We start from the raw sequence: 6,882 nt of genomic DNA, 5'->3' as shown, positions 1-6,882 counted from the left end.
CATGTAAAAGTATATATTTAAATGCCTTAATTACATAGTCAAGAAAACAAACTAATTGTAGATAATATTATAATACCAAGGTAAAACAGATACAATGCAACGTCACATCGTTCACATAAAGAAAGCGGTAAACCTGATGTTGTCTACTGTGAAGGGATGATTAATAAATATATATTTATACTATAATGTAGTAAGAATAAAACATTGTTACAAATTTCAATTAAGAAAATTTTGATTATGACTACTTTAACAAATACAATTGTAAATTAAAAGTTATATCTAAGACACGTACAGATCAACATCAACATAAAAAATTAGAATTTATGTTTATTATTATTTAAATTGTTTTTATTTGTAAAATATAAGTCATAACGTATTTTTGCAAGTAAATAGTTGATGAAAAATATAATAACGTGTGACTATGGCCTTTTAGTTTAAGTGATGGAGTCTAAGTTTATGGTTGAGTCTCTCATAAATCTTTTGGTAGAGTACGTGGTTTAATCTTTTATGATACAATCTCTTGTAATATAATTTGTTACTCAGTTATGTCAGTAGTAAATCATTTCGATCTCTATGTTGGGAATAAATATTGTTAAGAAGCTTGACGATAGTGTGTTGGTAAAATATAATTCTTTGGTTTATATGTCTTTTACAGAGGATGGTATTATCGTTATTGTTAGAAGAAAAAAAAGGATAAAAATTGTGTATCTTATTCCATAATAAGGACAGAGTACAATTGATATGTATAGTTGTTTAAAACAATATAAAAACGGAATATAAATATAAAAATAGAATATAAATATATGAACATAAATGCACATATATGAAAGGAACATAAATTAAATCTAATATCCCTCAAGCTGCAGCATATATATCCTTAATGCTCAGCTTGGACAATAAAGATTGAAATTGTGTTGTATGCAAAGCTTTAGTATGAATGTCTGTAAGTTGGGCTGAAGTAGAAATGGGCAGGAGCTTAATTACACCAGCTTGAACTTTATCCTTATGAGATGACAATCAATTTCAATATGCTTTGTCCTTTCATGCATGGCTGGATTCTGTGCAATTTGTATAGTAGATTGATTGTCACAAAGCAGAGGAACTGGTTGTGGTAGAGGCTGTTTCAAATCATGGAGCAAATACATAAGCCATTGAATTTCACATGTTGTGGAAGCTAAGGCTCTATATTCTGCTTCGGTTGATGATCTAGATATAGTACCTTGCTTCTTGGATTTCCAACTGATTAAGGATGCACCATAAAACACATTAAAACCAGTCACAGACCTTCCAGTGTCAGGGCAAACAGTCTAATCAGAATCACTAAAAGCCTTGAGAGCATGTTCTGTGTTGGAGGGAAAGAATAACCCTTGTCTTGTATTGTTCTTGATATATCTTAGGATCCTTATTGCTGCTGCATAGTGTTCTTCCAAAGGATTGGAAAGAAATTGACTGAGAGTACTAACAGCAAAACATAAATCTGGTCTCGTGTTGGTTAGATATAATAACCTGTCAAGAAGTCTTCTATAGGCATGCACATCTGAATAGAGTTTCCCTTATGTCTTGGAAAAATTTGTGCCTGGCTGTATGGGAGTAGAAACAGGTTGACATCCCAACAATCCTGCATCTTCTAGTAATTCTAGAGCATACTTCTTTTGTGACAAATTAATGCCTTGTTGAGATCTTACAATTTCTAAGCCCAGAAAATACTTGAGTTAGCCTAGGTCTTTAATATTGAACTTTGCATTCAATAGAGCCTTCACAGTTTGAATTTCCTGGATGTCATCACCTGCCAAGACTATATCATCTACATAAACAAGTAAGATGGTGATATGAGCAGAATCACTTTTGACAAAAAGTGAATAATTTGATTTTGATTGTATGTAACCCAAAGAAAGTAAAGTAGTTGTCAACTTGTAATTCCATTGTCTAGAGGCCTGCTTGAGTCCATATAAAGACTTCAGCAACTTGCAAACTTGCCCTGGTTTTTCTGTTTTGTAGCCAAGAGGAAGAGACATATATACTTCTTCATCTAGATCCCCATGTAAAAAAGCATTATTTACATCTAGTTGATGTAAATATCAATGTTTAGAAGCTGCTAAAGCCAGAGCCAATCTTACTGTTGTGAGTTTGACAACAAGTGAAAAAGTCTCAAAGTAATATAAACCTTGTTGTTGTGTGTAGCATTTGGCTACTAACCTTGCCTTGTATCGTTCAATACTTCCATCAGTATGCCTCTTTATTTTGTTTACCCATTTACATCCGATAGGTTGCTTTCCATAAGGTAGATCAGTCAAAACCCAAGTTTTGGTATTTTCTAAAGCTGCAATTTCTTAATCCATGGCATTTCTCCAACAATCATGTCTGATGGCTTGGCTATAGGTTTTAGGTTCACTAACTTGGGAAAGATTAAGGACATATGATTTATGAAGAGATGATGATGCATCATATGAGAGATATGAAGAGATAGGATATAAGGTACCTGTGGATGACCGAGTGGCGGAAGAAGTAGATAACATGTTGCAATGATAGTCCTGCAGATAAGATGGTTTATGTTTTGACCTGGTTGATTTCCTTTGTGGAGTAACAGTGGCAGGTTCAACATAAACAGGTTGAGAAGGAGAAGATGTAGGTGGTAAAGAGGGTTGATCAATAACTTCTGAGAAAAGAGGTGATGGAGAGGAAATGATTTTGGTGATAGAATCCAAGGAATTTTGTGTATCAATAGGTGAGTGCTTGTCACTAGTAAGAAAAGGAAATATGTTTTCATAAAATACTACATTCCTTGATAAAAAAATTTCCCTTAGAGTTGAAATCTAACAAAAGGTAGCCTTTCACTCCAGTTTTAAAACCAAGTAAAACACATTTTCTTACACGAGGTTGAAATTCTGTTCTATGAGCTTGAAGAGTTGAAGCATAGCAAAGTGAGCCAAAAACTCGTAAGTAAGTAATGTCAGGTTTAACATTGTGTAACAGTTGAGATGGAGAAAAATATGCCAAAACTTTGGAAGGTAAAAGATTAATGAGTTGCACAGCATAACGAACAGCAAAAGACCAGAAAATTATGGGCAAATGGGATTGAAACATTAAAGATCTAGCAACATTGAGAATGTGTTGATGTTTTCTCTCAACAACTCCATTTTGTTGAGGTGTTTCAACACGAAATAATTGATGTTGTATCCCTTTTTGTCCATAAAAATCTGTCATTGCAAACTCATTACCATTATCTGATCTAATAACTTTTACATCAATGCCAAATTGTGTTTTGATATAAGAAACAAAGCCAATAAGTTGTGATCTTGTATCTGACTTACTTGCCATCAATTTAATCCATGTGAATCTAGACCAATCATCCACTATAGTTAAAAAATATTTGAAATCATCAACAGAATAAGTACAATAGGGCCCCCAAATATCAACATGAATTAAATCAAAAGGAGCTTTTGAAACCGTAGTACTTAATTGAAAAGGCAATTTTCTTTGCTTAAAATAGTGACAAGTATCACAATGAGTGTATTTTGTATCAGGTAAAGTGGCATACATGGTACGTAGTTTGATATAACAAGAAGAAAGATGCCATAGTCTAGAGTGCCAAATATCTATAGAGTCAGGTCTTATTGTAGAACAAGCAATAGAATTCTCAGGAGTAATAGCAGTTGGTGAACCAAGGGGTGCGGATGCAGGAACTATCATGAGATACAAGCCATCTATTTCTTCAGCTTTCCCAATCATCTGCAGGGTTGACTTGTCTTGTATTTCACACAAAAATTCAGAAATGGTAATTTTACAAGAGAGAGATTTAGTTAACTTTGTGATCGAAATAAGATTGACTGAAAAGTTAGGAACAAACAAGACATTATGTAAAGTAAGGTGTGAGCCAAGAGAAACTGTGCCAGAAAAATGAGCAAATGAAGAGCTCTAATACCATGTTAGAAGAAAAAAAATGATAAAAATTGTATATCTTATTTCATAATAAGGAGAAAGTACGATTATATATATATATATATATATATATATATATATATATATATATATATATATACATATATATATATATATATATATATATATATATAAAACTGTTTAAAATAATATAAAAACGAAATATAAATATAAAAACAGAATATAAATATATGAACATAAATGACATATATGAAAGGAAAATAAATTAAATCCAATAATTATCAATAGTTTACATGTTTATAACAATTACATTCAACTCATAGTAATTTAACACAAATTTTTAAATTTTTTACATTTTCAAAGACTTGTTTTATGAAGGATTTAAAAATAACTTGTAAATGGGTTAATATGTTTAATAAGAGAAAAAAATTTAATATTGAAAAAGACGATGAACCGATTTAAAGTAAAAAAAATATAGTAAAAGTAGGCTAAACAAATTATACAAAATCTTCCAAAAGCACGAACTTTTAAAAACTAAAGACTTTTTATGAAATGTGATTGATTGATGATAAAATTTGTAATGTGTTAAGAAATTTACATTTGTTATTATATATAAAATTCAAAGTATGAAATTATTTTCGTAAAAATATCATAATTTTTTTTTTCATAATTTTTTTTATTATAAGTAAGATGTAATTTTATCATATAGATTATTGATGTTACCTTGTCATATTTTTCTTTCTATTTAATTTTAATAATACTTTTACATAATAATAAAAATGATACTTAGCATCGATTTATTTAAAAAAATTGTTTACTTTTTTTTTATTACAAAACCTTCGTTCACATTATTATATTTCATAATTGATTGATTTATATGATTTATTAATACGTTGATGATATACATTTGAAATCAAATTTTAATTGATTGATATTAATAAATTTTCATGATTGAGTTTCAAATTAATTTACTTATGATTGTTTTTAATTACAGTCAATACTTTGACAGACAATATTTGCAGTATTAATATTTGTGTTATTGGTATTATTTTATTACATGCTTCAACCCTTTAACAAATATGAATCGTTATTTTAAATTGAATTTAGTTATAATAAAACAAAAGTCGGTAACAATCGATAAAATACAAAAAATAATAAAAAATGATTGTGCACGAGATATTTCTCGTAAATGTTTTTCCACATATTTGAAAGATATTTCATCTTAATTCTATATTAGTTTCATTATTCATTTATGTATTTCTATTAATAAAATTGAGATAAAAAAAAAATAGTAACGCATTTGATATATAGGTATAAATTGAAGCGCGTGAGGTGTCATTTTCTTTGCCACTTAGTCCAGGCCCTTTACAGCTCTCTATACATGGCTCCAGATTCTAATATTCTGTTTCTCATGTTGAGTTGTTTTGTTAACGTGTTCTGTGTGAATTCAGTCTTTTTTAAATGACAAACTTGACTAGCATATAAAACTGTTTTAATATTTTTTCTTATCAATAATTAATATTTTATTTAAGCAAGTGTAATCATATATTTTGAAAATCATTCGCTATTTTCCATCCTCATTTTATAATATCTTCTTCAAAGTAAATATATATATATATATATATATATATATATATATCATTAAATGTTGATTAATACAAATTAATTTATTATATATTTCACAAAAAATAACTAATAAGTTAACATATAGTTAATAGGTTAATTTGAAGTTAATAACCATTTTTTATTTATTTATTTAGAGTTCCTTTAACCAGTAATAAACTTATTGATATTGTCAAATGTACTTTTGGAAGTTCCGAGGAACTAAATTAGCTTATTAAAATATATGCGTTTTGTTAACTAAATGATAAATCAGCTTGTAGATGTGAAGAAAAAATAAAAAGACATAACTTATTATACAAATAAAATTATATTTTAAAAAAGTAATTTATTATATAATCTTATTTTTTTAAATAATTAAATTTTTATTAAACCTTTTACTACTTTTATTTATTTTTTAAAAGTTGTATATGTTTTTTTTTTATTTGAACAAGTTATTTTATTTAAATAAACTGATTTGAGTATTAATCAAATATACATTTTATTTTATTTTTAAAATATAAATTTATTTATTTTTCAATTTAAACTATTATTACAATAAATTTGTTTTTTCTAATTGTAGTTTGTATAGTTTTCAGATAGCTTTATGAAACTTGTTATTTTATTTTGTTTTCTTAATTAAACTATATACAAAAAGATAAAAAAATAATCCAATAAAGATTAAAAATGGTGTAATAATTAACTGAGTATAGATAAGCAACACAATTGAATTATGTTTCACTTTAAACAGGACTTCTTATGTCAAGTCATTTTTAAGTAAATCATAATAAAATTTTACGAGTTTTTCTTTAGTGAGTAGTTCTTATAAGCACTCAAATTTTTTATAGTCTTTTATTTGCACTTTACCATTTTACAACGTAAAAATAACTTAAATTATTCTCATTTTTCTTATCAAGTATACTACTAATTACATTGTAATTTCTTATACGATTACTACTTTTTTTTTTCTTAAGCAAACCTTAAGCTGAGAAGATCTTACAACTTATTAGTTAGAAGTTATTAAAATAAATTACTTAAGTTATTTATCTAATACTTGTATGCTGATTAAACTAGTTTATAAATTAGTCAAATAAGTTAATAATTAATTTATTGGCTTCATCAAACACATTGTTGATATGATGATTTAAAATTTGGCATTCTCTAATAAGTTTGTTTAAGGCTAAAAAATACTTTTTCTAAGTTAAGGTTTTTAATGTAAAAATTGTTTATAAGCTGACTGTTTGAAGCATCATTTGGTTGTGAAAAAAAGTCTAAAAAAATAATCTGTTTGAATGGATTTAAAATCTTTTAACGTTTAATTATTTCAATACTTTTTTTAAAAAATTTCATATACACTTTTTTCATATGTAAAAATTTTCTTTT

Source organism: Vigna angularis, chromosome 1 (assembly GCF_016808095.1).
Source record: "Vigna angularis cultivar LongXiaoDou No.4 chromosome 1, ASM1680809v1, whole genome shotgun sequence".
Taxonomy (NCBI): Eukaryota; Viridiplantae; Streptophyta; class Magnoliopsida; order Fabales; family Fabaceae; genus Vigna; species Vigna angularis.
Note: the sequence above shows the minus strand (reverse complement) of the source record.